This window comes from Heterocephalus glaber, unplaced genomic scaffold (genome assembly GCF_053883595.1).
Source record: "Heterocephalus glaber isolate CG9 unplaced genomic scaffold, H.glaber_assembly_v1.0 deba00001550, whole genome shotgun sequence".
Taxonomy (NCBI): Eukaryota; Metazoa; Chordata; class Mammalia; order Rodentia; family Bathyergidae; genus Heterocephalus; species Heterocephalus glaber.
The window spans coordinates 21,747,264-21,761,216 of NW_028258343.1; the positions used below are offsets into that span (position 1 = coordinate 21,747,264).

At 40.5% G+C, this 13,953-nt stretch overlaps 1 long non-coding RNA gene across 1 annotated transcript in view; it reads left to right on the forward strand.

The window, feature by feature from the left end:
- The first annotated feature begins 3,563 nt into the window (after nucleotides 1-3,563).
- LOC147824266 (uncharacterized) overlaps nucleotides 3,564-13,953 on the forward strand; it is a 41,706-nt gene continuing 31,316 nt past the window's right edge. The window contains exon 1 of the long non-coding RNA XR_015442586.1: nucleotides 3,564-6,088. This is a non-coding gene — a long non-coding RNA (uncharacterized LOC147824266). The remainder of the gene's footprint in view (nucleotides 6,089-13,953) is intronic.

Below are 13,953 nucleotides of genomic sequence, written 5' to 3' on the forward strand. Positions count from 1 at the left end.
TTAGTACAATTGTCTTACATGTTTTATATGTTCTTTAGCCTATCAGTCTGGTTTTCAATCTATATATATGATTGTTAACTGTATAAGGTCTTATATGATAAATAAATGAATCTGGTGCTGGAAAAATAAAAGGGAGATGGGAGGATAAGGGAATTGAAATATGTTATACACATGTACCAAACCCCTACAATGAATGTAATCATTATGCACTGCAAATATGTATCAATAAAAGTAAAAAAGCAAAACAGTAAAAGATTTCAAGCAAACAAAGGAAAGGACTTTAGTGATTTATAGCATCTACAAGAAAATAAAAAAGGTAATTTTGTCCTCATTTCATAAAGAAATTTTTATTCCCAAATGTAAACTGTGATGTAATTAGCAATATTCCTAATCAAATCATTGTGGCAAAATGTTTCATAGGGCTGTTTCTTATGAAACCCTTCTGGGTAGGAGCTGTGGTTTGGCTGAGTGTCCCTCAGACATCTGTGTGTGGGCCTTTAGGAGTCCAGGCCTCATGAAAGGCTGTGAGGATTTGCTGCAGAGGGGACTATGCAACCCCAGCACTGTTCTCTGTCCCTGGCTCATTGTGTGAGTAGTTTGCTCCATCATGTGTTTCCACTATCAAGTGCTGTCTTCCACAGGGGCCCAGAACAACAGTGCCAACCAGCCATGGACTGAGACCTCTGGAACCATGGGCCAAAATAAACCTTTTGTCTTTATAAATTCACTACCTCAGGTACTTCATTAAACTAATGTGAATTGAACTAATACAGAAAACCGTTACCAAAGAATGGGTCAGCTATTCCTATAATTATACCTGAAAATGTGGAGGAGCCTTTGGAATTACTTTATGGGAGGAGTTTGGAAGAACAAGCTGGACAAAGCTTAAAATACTGAGTAGAACTTGAGCTGATGATTCTGGGGGAGCTCAGATAACCCGAATGCTGATAGGAATGTGGACAGTAAAGGCCATTCAGATGAAGTTTCAGAGGAAAATGAGGACTTTATTGAGAATGCAGCTAGAGGCCATTTGTATATATTTTATCTGTTTTCTAGTACTCTGGGAGATGCTAAGCTTAACAGTAATGGATTAGTTTATCTGGCAGAGGCAACTTAAAGGCCACAAAGCACTTTGTAACATTGGGATTACTGCCTTCTTTTGGTTAGTTTTACAGTGAGAATAAGGAGAAAACTGGTGCAAAGTGGAAAGATTGGAAAAATGGTTTGGTCAGAAAAGAGGTGGTGTATAGGTGTCACAAAGAAGGTGTCCTCCCTACAGAGTTTAGCACTGAGAAAAAGAAGCCAAGTGCTGTGCCAAGCTGTCCTGGAAATCTGCAAGGGCCCTACAAAGGTCATGGCATGGAGTTGTGGTAATGCAAATTATCTTCAAACTTTTTCAGAGCACAAAAGTTTCAGAAAAGAGGATCGGCACCTGGCTCACCCAGAACCTCCTCAAGATTCTTTCACTGGGATTTGTTTCCCTACATGCTGCTGGTAACATGCTCCCAGGCTGCTACAGATGTGGTTTAAGTGGATGAGGCACAGCTCCTTCCAGCAGCAGACAACAGCATTATCCACCTGGTGCTGGCTTTGAAGACATGTAGAATGCAAAGATTGTGGGGTCTTGAAGGTTTTCCCCAAGTTCAAAGGAAGTCTTGGGGTCAGGAAGTGTGCTGTGGGTCAGAGCTCCTACATGCAGCTCCTGCCACAGGGTCTTTCCACAGGACAGCTGTGGGATGACACCGGAAGTGCAGTGGGGACTGCCGGAAGGCAGAGCTACTGGGAAGCTGCAAGACCTACCAAGGAACCCCCAGGCTGTGCGCAACAGCAGCTTGTAAACACAGCTGTGTGGACTGCAGTCCATGTTGCAGGTGGGGCTGGCCAAGCACCCGGGGGCACACACCCTGGTAAGTTTGCCTGAGATATAGAGTTTTCAGATGTCACTTTTGCACTACCAGCTTTCAGACTTGCCTTTGGTAGATCCTTCCTTTCTATTGTCATACTCCTCACTGTGCATTAGAAATGTTTACTCTGTGCCTGTCTCATGATTGCATCATGGAAGTATGTAGTTTGCCACTTAAAATTGTTTACTGGGGTTCACACTTGAGTTTGCCTTGAATCTAAGAGGACACTGGACTTGGATTTTTGAGCAATACTGGAAAGGTTGACCTTGGGGCTTCTGATGATAGAATGAATGCATTTTGCAATGTGATATGGACATGAACATTTAGAGGCCAAGGTCAGAGTGCTGCGGTTTGGAGGAATGTCCCTCAAAAGTTCATGTGTTTGGGCCAGGGATTTAGCTCAGTGGTTTCACCACCTGCTGCGCAAGCGCAAGGACCCGAGTTCAATCCCCGGTACCAAAAAAAAAAAACTAAACAAAACCAAAAAGTTCATGTGTTCAAGGCTTAGCACGGGCCTCCTGAATGCCCTATTGCAGGTGTGATGGACCTGTGAGAGATGAGCCCTATGTGAGGTCCTTCGGTCATTCCTGATGTGCCTTCAAGAGGGACTTTTGGACCCCAGCATCATTCTCTCTATTTCCTGGATTATGTGACTGACCTCTACTCTATACATGACAAGTAACCCTCACCAGAGGCTCAAAATCATGGTGCTGTCTGATCTTACAGTGGAATCTTCAGAATCATGAGCCAAAATAGCCATTTTGTCTCTGTAAGTTAATTGTTTCCAGTATTTCTCTGTAATAACACAAAGCTGACTAGTACAGTACTCAGTGGGACTGTATGGCATAATACAGGTAAGTGCATAATTGCTGTTTATATAAAAAGTATGCTTAAATTTGGAAATCATGTAAATATTTGCCAGTTAGGTATTTGCTAAAGAGATTATGATATTTTCATATGACAAGTATTTTATGTAAATATTAAGTATTTTTGTTCTCAAAATTTATTAAGGTACATGAATAATGAAATGAATATTAGTGAAAGAATAAATATAGAAATTATCTCTGTCTCACATTTCCAGTTGTACTAACACCATTTGTCTGTAGAGGAAACATAAGAAGAAAATATTAACAGTGAGCATTGCTGGGAAGGATAATTTAGAGTGATTTATTTTTTCCTCTGTAATTAAAAATCTTCTGCTTATACTACTTATATGTGATTTTTGTAATTACTTAGGAAAAACTCAGTAAATGTTAAAAAAAAACAAACCCAGACTCACTGCTGACTATGAAAGAAATACAACTTTTGGCTTCAGGACCTATTTCTCATCCTCTTTTCTGATTTCCCCTTCTTTTCATAAAGCTCGCGACCTGGCCACGCTGTCAGGTGAGCAGGTATTCTTGCTTCCTTACTATGCATTCACGCTCTTAGCTCTGCCCACTCCAGTAACCCTACCCTGCCACCTCCAATTTCATCCGGTGATGTGCTTCTTACACTCTGCCAACTTAGCAAAACTTCCCCAAATTCCCCCTGTACACATCCTTCTCACAAATTCCTAAGTCACTTTTGTCTTTTTGTAGAAATCATCTCTTACAAGGAATTATCAATCCTGAAAATGTATTTTTCTTCCTTGAATAGTTCCCTTAGATAAATCTTCTCAAACTTGCTTGAGGTCGTTTGTGGTAACTAGCATGGATACAGCAGGTTCTAGTTATAGTGGTTATCTGATGCTGGAAAACTGACCACCTAACACACAGCGATAGAACACAATAACTGGATTTAATGGTCCCTGAGTTCTGGTCCCTGAGATATTTGCTGGGATTATAGTTGGAGGTTCACTCGGGTTAGCACGCACAAGTTGGCGTGCTGCATCTGGGCCGTTGGTCCCAGCGCTTGGTGGGAAGCTCTGTGAGACCGGTTTGTCCAGGGAGCAGGAGCCTGTCTGAAGCTGGAAGAGGAAGTGGGCAGCACACGGCAGTCCTCGAGTAGGGAAATAAAAACTGAGTCCTCTGAGAGCCGAGGCCTGGGGCCGTCACAGGGACATTTCTGCCACCTTTGATGGGTCAAGTAGACAGCCAGATTCCAGGGAAGGAAAACTAAGTTCTACGCCGCAGTGAGGTGAGTGAACAAGTACTTGCTGCTCTATTAAATAACTGCAGCGGGTTTATCTATTCAGCCAGCACCGGGAAGGAGCTGTGAGCATTAGTGTAGGCGCTGGGAGAATGGCAAAGAAAAAGAATCACACAGCAGAGTCCTCTGCTTATCGTGAGGCTTTTATTGCTCCAGGAAAAGGAAGAAAATATGCACTGTATGAGGAGGAGAGGGCACTGCGAGCCAGGTGAGCACCGCCACAGTGGGCCCAGTCCCTGCTTGCCCGGATAGACGCTGACAAGATGCCCTTTCACTTCCGAAGGGCCTCGTTGTGAATGCACATTTATTTGGCCTTGCTACGGTGGCAGAGAATGCAGGAATGCGATGTGCAGAGGGCTACGTCTCTGAGAGCCTGCACAGTGAAAGACGGCTGCAAAAGGGATACATCACCGAAGGTCTAAGAGAGGAGGGGGATGTTGGGGTCCTATTTATGTGTTCAGACAGCTGAAAATTAGAAAGTGACACATGACAATGAGGAAAGATATTTTACCCTTTAGCGTATGTTACTTCGTGGATCAACTTGCAGGTGAGGCTGCTGCTGAAGTAGCATGTTGTGACACTGATTAATTCAAGATACCCAAGTCTCATATTTCTGATTTGTTTCCAGAAGTGGAATTTTCATCATACCTAAAAATAACTCTGGTACTGGAACTGTTTCTGTTATGAAGAAAATTCAACCTAGGCAGACACTTGAAAAATCAGATGCGTTACTTTGAACTTGTCAGTTGACTTTGTTTAAGTCAAGTCATTTCAACTGATCCATAAAAGCACAGAAAGAGAACATGTCGACAGGGTGACAGCCTCCTGACACTTGTAGACAGTGTGCACTGTTTAAGTCGGTTGAGCTTATCTGTCTCCTCACGTTTGTCATTTCTCAATGGTGAAATATTGGAAATCTTTTCCTAGCTGGTGAAATGCACAGGACGGTACTGTCTCCTACAGTCACTCTGTCATGTAGCAGCACACCAGAACTCAGGCCTCTCCTGGAACTTATACCTAGTGAGCCTGTCACCTGCATTATTCTGGAGATAATTGTGAAATACAAGTTTTACTCGCCAGAGGGAGCTGAAACCATCTGAAACGAAGTGGGCTGCATCACAGCCCAAATTTCAAGTACTGTGTAGTTTGGGCTTTTATTTTGGGATACTTAATTTTAAAAACAGTTTCCTTTTTCTTGTCTCCAGCAACTCCATCCAATATATATCATCTTAAGTCAACGAATATTAAATCCAGTTGAAATCAATTGAGCCATAAGTATGGATAGTGACCATGCACCAGGAACACAGGTAATTCCCAGAATGTACTGGCATGGTGAACGAATTCTGTATGCTAACATACATTGCTTGCCTTACATTTAGTTCTTGTTTTTGTCCCAAAAAGCACTGAATCTAGTTATTCTATAATATCCTCTGAGTGAATAATGTATTATTAAATATTAAATAGACTATAATAATATTCCATGTTTTTTTGCCCATGAGGTAAAGTTCAAAGTTTATATTCAAGTGAAGCAATAAAAATATCTTGGCACCATAAATTATGAGGAAGTCGGAACTGAAAAATTACTTCATTCCATAGAGCAAGGTCACCCCATAAGGCAAGATTTATACTATCTATAAATATAAATAATGTTAGTATCTCGCTCAGAGGGTTGCTGTTAGTCAGCTTTCGGTTTCTATGACTGTGACCAAGTACCTGAGAAAATCAAACAAGGGAGGAAAAGTTTATTTCAGCTCATGCTTTCGAGGCTTCAGTCTGTGACAGTTGGCTCCATTGTCTGGGTCAGTGGAGAAACAGAACTGCTGGTGGCAGGGTCGTTTGGACTTTGAGGAAGAGCCGCAAGCTACCCAGTGCAGGATCCAGTGAGTGGGGGGGCTGGGGACACAGTGTCCTGTTTTCACGAGCTGCCTTCCCTGGAGGGTACACAGTGCAGCATTCGCCATGGTAGTGATCACGACTTGTAAAGACGCCCACAGAAGAGGACTTCCAGAACTGCTTCAGAATGTGACAAGAACTCTAGGATAAGCCTGTGCAAGGTGAGGGGTGTATTCTGATGAGAATTCATGAATGTGTCTTTCACTACAATAATTCATAAATAATCTAAATAGTGACTGTATTTCTCATTGACCAAAGAGCATTTATTATGGCCCTTCTCAGCTGGTGCTTATGGGTGTTCACGGGATGGTTGTGCCATTGGGTCAGCTCTGTCAGTCTGTCAGTAGGTCCAAGATTTCTCTGGCTCCCTCTGAGATGCTCAGCCAGGTCCCGTTTGATTTCCCTCACGTTGGATTTTCTTTCCTGAGGTCTAGACTGGCTTGGCTGTGTTTGTTCCCTGTTAGGCTCTTTCCAACCAATGTCCCGAGACCTGGCCTGACCCATAGGTGTGGATTTTACCCAAATCCCTCTGGACAGATTATGAGTTGTCCTTCCATGTGCTCACTGAGGTGGCTTTATTTTACTGTGGTCTTTTTTCTCTACTTATCAAAGTAGTAATCTCCATTAGAGAATGATTTGGAAATCTCTCAGCTCGGTAACAGAGTGGGAGCAAGTTAAGCATTTATTGAAAGCGTAGACTGTGGCACTTGTTCACTCTGAGGCCATGTTCTTTTGAAAGCTTGGAACCCTCTGCAGGTCAGTTCCAGATCCAGCTTACTGCCTAGCAAAAGATGATTTGCGATTTTTTTAAATCCATCCAAGTTTCCACCCGTAGATGAATTCTGCATCTCTCCGAGTTTGCCCTAAGTTCCTTCTCTCACAGAGGAAGACTCTGCCCCACAGACGCTAAGTGAAGCCCCAAGGGTTTACTCTGGCAGATGTAATCCCAGGGTAGAATGTGGGGTTCTGATCTTCAAGCTTGCTGTGATTTCCTCCGCTGCATGCCTCTCTCTCCTATCCCCGTCCTCCTTTGCTGTTTTGACCCCATTTCCCTCAGAAGGAAAGAAAACAAATCTCCCTCTTTCTCTGAAGAAATAACTCAGCCCTCTTTAAACACTGAGTTTTCTATTTTACATTTCTTTCATTATTTAACTTTTCATGAATATTTTTCCATGTAAATGAAAACTTTGTGAATAACATTTTAATGACTACCTTTTATTCTACTTCATTGGAACAAATAACTTTCTTAATCAACAATGGTTTGAACATTTAAATTGTGTCCAGCTTTTTACTTTTCTAAATCGTATCTGAAATTAAACATTTCTTTGTGAATACGGTTTGTCTCACATCTCAGACAAGTGTTTGCTCAATAATAGCTTGATAAAAGCAATTGTTTCACTGAAAAAATTATCATGACTTAGTCCTATAAAAAAGAGTCACCATAAACTCGGACTATTTATTTCCGCACACCCCTTCATTTCTAAATCAGTTCTCACCTGTGCTGGTATTTTCTGAAGCATAGGCTCACGTTAGGTCTCACCTGTAGGAGCTTGTGCTACCTGAGTTGATAATAAAAATCAGGTAACATTAGCATTTACAATATTTGCACTGTTCATCTTCCTTTGGAAGCTTTCTCTGAATTTCTCTTCCAATACTTAATGGGCATGTTAGAAAAGTAGTAACCTTCACTACTAGGGGACTGTCCTATTAGCTAAAGTGTGAGCTACTGTTGAGAGCCAATAATGAGCTATGCATGAGGACTTTCTGGTGAAGACCAGGGGCTGATTGTCCATCTAGCTGTGGCCATGCCAGCACTCTTATTTACTACATCAGGATTGTGTATCTAGGACTTGGCAGAAGCTTCCTGAAACTTCTTACATTTAGAGTAAGAACACAGTAATAAAAATTCCAGAGCAATGAGTACTTACTCTATTGGGGAAAGTGCTAGGTTCTTGACATTCTGCAGTGTAACTAACAACATTATTCCTATTTTTTTTTTGCAGATGAAGAAACACAGAATTAAGCTTAAAAAATTATTGTGAATTATTTATTGAGAGGCAGAGGGAGGAATCCATGTTGTTTTTCATTTCAAAACATGCTTTCGCCCTCCACACTCCGCTCAGGTAGTAAGTGAAATTTGTGAAACTTCTTATGAGCTGTGGATCTAAAATTTTTGTCTCCATATTAATTCTCAAAAGTCCTGAAATACTTGCCTGAAGGTTAGCTTCTCCTGGTCCCATGTGCCACCATGTTCCAGGTCTCAGTGAGGGCACCAGGAGCCCAATGTCACCCTCAAACTGGATAATCAAATCTGAGAATAAGAGTGTCGATTATGTTTGGTTTGTAATGGTTTACAATTGTAATTCTAATAAAATGCAAGTGACCAAAATATCTTTCCAAGGATCCACAGCATTTTAAAGATAGCTGCTTTTAACAGTGAAATATATTTTGCTGGGTCATATAACTTTTCTCCTTGTTGTAATGAGTGCTTTTATGGTCACAGAAAGTACACGAAACTGGCACCTTCTGAGAGCAGAGACTGGTGTTGGCACGCTTTCACTTTAATGAAGCCCTTCTAAGAGTCCAGACTGCATATTATTTGCCTTCAATGGCTCACTAGCAAAGCACAACATGCAGGGCCTTAGTCCCTAGAGGGTCCCAAGGGTGCTGCTGAATTTCATTCTTAGACATTCAGCAAAACTTTATGGAAAGGATTTTCTAAAGGAAACAATGGATTCATGTGGAATTTCTTGTTCTCAGTGCCATTTACACTCTAAACATACTTTCTGCTGCCCAAGTATAGATGTTGTGGTTTGGATCTTAAATGTTCCCTAAGGGCACACATCCTCCAGCTCATGAACCATCGGGAGGTGCTGAAGTCTTTAGGGGGTGGGAACCAAAGGAGGAAGTGAGGTCTCTGTGGGTGTGGCCTTGGAGGGGTAGTGGAAAACCAGCTGTCCTCTCTCTCTATTTCCTTGCTATTGTGAAGTGCGAATCTTGCTCTACAACACACTCTTTGCCATGATCTTTGTCTTAACACAGCCCAAATGCAGTGGAGTCAGCCAACCATGGACTGACTCTTTTAAATCAATGAGCTAACATCAATCTTTCCTCCTTTAAGTTGATTTTCTGAGGTATTTTGTCACAGCAAAGGAAAGCTGACTAAAACAACTACCATTTTACTGATGAGGTTAGCTATCAAGACACTACGAATTTAAACAACAGAAAGTCAAATATTTGGATGTATGAAAAAGGAAAGCCTTCATCTCTCACTTTTTCTCCACCTATATTTTTAATTATTTAGACATTGCCAAGTATATTATTATATATAGAACAAGTCACCTACTGTCTTTCTTATGTTAAAATGCAAAAATAAATGCGGAACATTGACTTTGTATTGAATTAGGTTCAATAACCTTGTTGGCCTTTGTCTCTAAACCCTTTATTATTGGAAGTAATAAGCTTTTGCTATGTTGTAGCATGTTCTGTTGTCAAATAGCTTTTCATTATATGAGTGTATCATAATTAGCTGTCAAGTCTCCACTTGATGAATCCACAAAAAGTTAATAGAAATAATGAATAAGTTCAGCATTGCCACAAATGATATGTGAAAATTATTTGTTCTTCTATGTACTAATAATGAAGAATTCAAAATTGAAATTGAGTAAACAATGCTATTAGCTTAGGAAAAATTTAACAAAAGAAGGTTAAGACTTATACTCAAAAATACAGAACACTGTACAAAAAGAATAATGAAAACTACAGAAAAATATGGAAAGAAAATCCAAATTTATGGATTGTAAGTAGGTATAGTTAAAATGAAAATATTTGAAAATTAAATCTATAGATACAACACAATCTCTACAAAAATCTCAGAGGCCTTTATCTGGAAATTAACACACTCATCCTACAATTTATATAGAACTTTAAGAGAACCAAAATAACTGAGACAATCTAGAAAAAGAACTAATACTTTCCAATTTCTTCATTAACTCCCCCCCTCAAATAAACCCTCTACAGTAACCAAAACTAAGTGGTGTTGGAATAAAGACAAGCATTTACTCCAATAGAATAGAACTGAGAACCAGAAATAAACACATGAACAATAGATTTTGATCAAGGGTGCCAAGAGAATTCAATGTGGGGAGGAATAGCCTTCAAAAAATGTTTCTGAAACAACTGGCTATCCCAAGCAAAAGAATGAGGTTAGATCTCCCACTGTACACAAATATTAACTCAAAATGTATCATAGGCTTACGTGAGAGCTAAAACTGTAAACGTCTTAGGAAAAAATGAGTAAGTATTCATGACTTTTTGTTAGGCAATGATTTCTTTTATAGGACAAAAAAGGCACAAAAGGCAAAATAGATAATAGGTAAATTGGAATTAACTGAAATTAAAAATGTTTTGGCTTCAGAGGACACTACCAAGAATGCAAAACTATAATCCATAGAAGCATGAGGAAATATTTGGAAACTACATAGATATCATGAAAGACTTGTACCCAGAATAATACCCTAAAAATTCAATCATATAAAGATAAATAACCTAATTACAACATGGGCAAAGGGTTTGAATAGACATTCTACAAAGGAGATAGGCATATGAAAGGATGTGCATTATCATTAACCATAAATGAAACAGAAATCAAAAAATGAGATAAGCCTGCAAACACACTCTAGCTATAATAAAAGCTATAATATACATAAAATATGTTAGATATGATTTGTATATATACACATGTGTATACATATACATATGTATACATATATGTATAATATATAATATAATAAAAGCTATGAAAGAAAGTGTGAGGGAATTTGGAAAAATTTAAACTCTCATCCACTGCCTATGTGAAGATGAAATCATGCAGCTACTTTGGAAAACAGTTTGGCAATTTCTCAGAAAAGATAAGCAGAATCATTTTAGTATGTAGGAGTTTCATGCTTAAATATTTGCTCAAGAGAAATGAAACTTATACAATCAGAAAAACTTGTAGACAAATATTGGCAGCAGAATTATTAATAATAATGCATTAATGCAAAGAAGAAACATCCCAAATGTACATTAACAGAATAGGTTAATGCCATAGTCACACAGCAAAATATTTTTTGGCAATGAATGAGAATAAAGTACTGGCATGTTACCACACAGGTGAACCTAGAAAACTGTATGCATAGAGAGGGAAGCCAGGCGCAAAAGGCCACCTAGTATACAATTTCATTTTTAATCAAATATTCAAATATTCAAAGGCAAATCTAGAGATGGAGAGTGGATCTGTGCTCGCCTGGTGCTGTGGGGAGTTGAGGAGCGGGTAGTGCATCTTAAGGAGAGTAGGGGTTCTGAGGGTTTGATCGGAATGTTCTAATATTAGATGATGCTAATAATTGCACAGTTCCCTGAAGATGTTCAAAATCAGTGAACTATACACTTTAAGAGGAAAAATTTATTATTTTGTGAATGAAGTATATGCATATGAAGTATGCTGTGCATCAATTAAGCCATTATAAAAATCACCTGAATATGAAGATTTATTTTGGGCTTACAATTTGATCCACTGAAATAAATGCCTGTCTGTTTCAATACTACATTTATACAATTAGTGTAGCTTTGTAGTAAGTTTTATGGTAAGCTTGGAAGTTAAATAGTTTTCCAACGTTGTTCTTCTTTTTCAGCATTGTTTTGGGTACTTTGCTTCATTTGCATTCCTAAAAATGTTTCAGAACCACCATCAATTTCCACAAAAACGTCCACAGCCTCTTGCAGATGATTACCCTGTGACAGCAGTGAGTCGTGGAATCCACCAACGTGGCTTCTCCATTTATTCAGATCTTTAACTTATGTCAGCAATGTTGTATAGTTGTTAGTATACAAATATTGCAACTACTTCTGCCATATTCACTCCTAAGCATTTTATCTTTTTTGGTGGTTTTGTGAATGGTGTTGCCTTCTTATCTTAATTTTTAGATTTTTATTGATAGTGTATGAATACTGTTGTGGTCGGGGCTTGCAAGAGAACAGACTTAAAACAGGACACATAATTTATAGTATTATTTTATAATAGTCACCCAAAAAGTCAAATGCAGAGGAGTGCAAGAGATCTAACGGTCCACTGGAGACTGAGAGAATCCAGCCGAGGGCCTAGATCCCATGGCAATGTCCTGCACAAGTCCAGTCAGAGACCTAAGCCCACGGCAATGTCTCATGCAAATCTGTATCAAGGACCTGCACCAGGAAGGGCCGAGGGCCACTGGTGGAAGCTAGTGTGTTGGGAGGGTGAAGGATCTGTGCCACCAGGCTGGGCATCTGCACTGGAGCCAGGAAGTGATGCTCAAGGTGAGAACCAGAGCCCCCTGATGAGATCGGCACCCAGTTCCCAGTGACAGCGAGGACCTAGCTCCTCCAGCGGTGAGAGAACAGCCAAGTTCACATGAAGAAAACTACCCGCAGCAAGCTTCTCCAAGAAAATCAACAGCCAAAGATCTTCCCCTTCAGTTTTCTTTCTATGCCAGTGGCATCAATCCTCAGGTGAATCTTCCATGCCCAAACCATGCTGATTCAGTTCAGTTGGACTTTCCAAGTTGACCAATAGTTAATCCACCACAAATACCATTGGTTTTCATTCCATTAGCCTTGTATCTTGCAGTCTTCCTCAACATTTTTGCTAGTCTAGATTGTGTGTGTGTATTTTGGCATTTTCTACATAAAGTGCATGTTATGTGTGAATATGATAGTTTAATACTTTTTCTTTTCAAATCTAGGTCTCTTTAATTCCTTATCATCCTCATCACTACCCTCCTCCTCCTTATCTACATTTAGAACTTCCCATACAATGTTGATAGGAGCACCAAGAGCAGGCTTTCTTGCCTTATCCCCAATCTTTGGAAGAAAGCATCTGGTTTTTAGCAATAATGATGATGTTAGCTGTCAGATTTTTGTACATTCCCTTTATCAGGTAAGAAATTTCCTTTCTATATCCACTTTGTTATGAGTTTTTATTAGGACTGGATGTTCTGAGTTTTCAGATACATGTTCAGCCTCTGTTGTGATCATGTGGGTTTTGTCTTTTATTCTGTTACTGGCTTGTATTACATAACATGAATTTGGATGTTGAAGTCTCTTTGCCCTAGTAGGACAAATCCTTGGCTATGGCAGTTTGTAAGTATTGCCAATGTCTTACTAAAGAGTTTGCATCTTTGCTCATGAGTTGGCCTGTAGATCTCTTTTCCTGTGATGTCCTCGTCTTCTTTGGCTTCAGAGTAACTGGTATCAAGGTAACAAGCATGACCGAAATGTCATCTTGCTGCCTGCATTTTCTTAAGAAGAATTAACATTACTTATTTTTCAAAGGTTCATAGAATTCACTAGTGAAGCAGCTAAATGGTGTGCAGTGACTAATAAAGTCACAAGCATGGCCACTGCAGCCGTTCGGTCGACTCATCACGTATTTCCGTAGATCAGTTGTGCGAGGAGGAAACAAGTTCAGATGTTGTCAGATAATTTATTACTTGAAGCACAAAAGCAAGATCGGCGTGAGGTCAGCTCTCCCACCCTTCGTCCCACGAGCGCCATCACATCGGAGTCAAGCCGAGCAACGGCACAGGCTGTGGTCACTCTGTCACTGGGAAACAGTGTTGCAGACCTCCAGAGAAGCGCCCAGCTGTACCCTGCGGGAGCGGCAGTGCAAAAGCGACGCACCCACCTGGCTAGGAAGATGTCTGGGAAGCTGTGCCGTCTCTGCCTCCCATCGGACAGGCCCGAGAAACCCTCTCGAGGCAACTCCCGGCCAGGCTGGTCTCCCCTCACCGCCCACAGGGAGTCAGGTCACAGAGGAGTCCCGGCGAGCGACTGACCGGGCTGTGGGGTAGCCTGAGTGAGCCTTCCCTCCCTTCAGAGCCAGGGGTGGGCAGGGGCACTGGGGTGCGGGGCGGAGCCATTCTCCCCAAACCCTCCTCAGTTTGGGCTTCTCTTTGTGGGAAGATGTTCAATTTCTTTTCTGTTTTTTTCCCCATTAAGTTTATTGGTA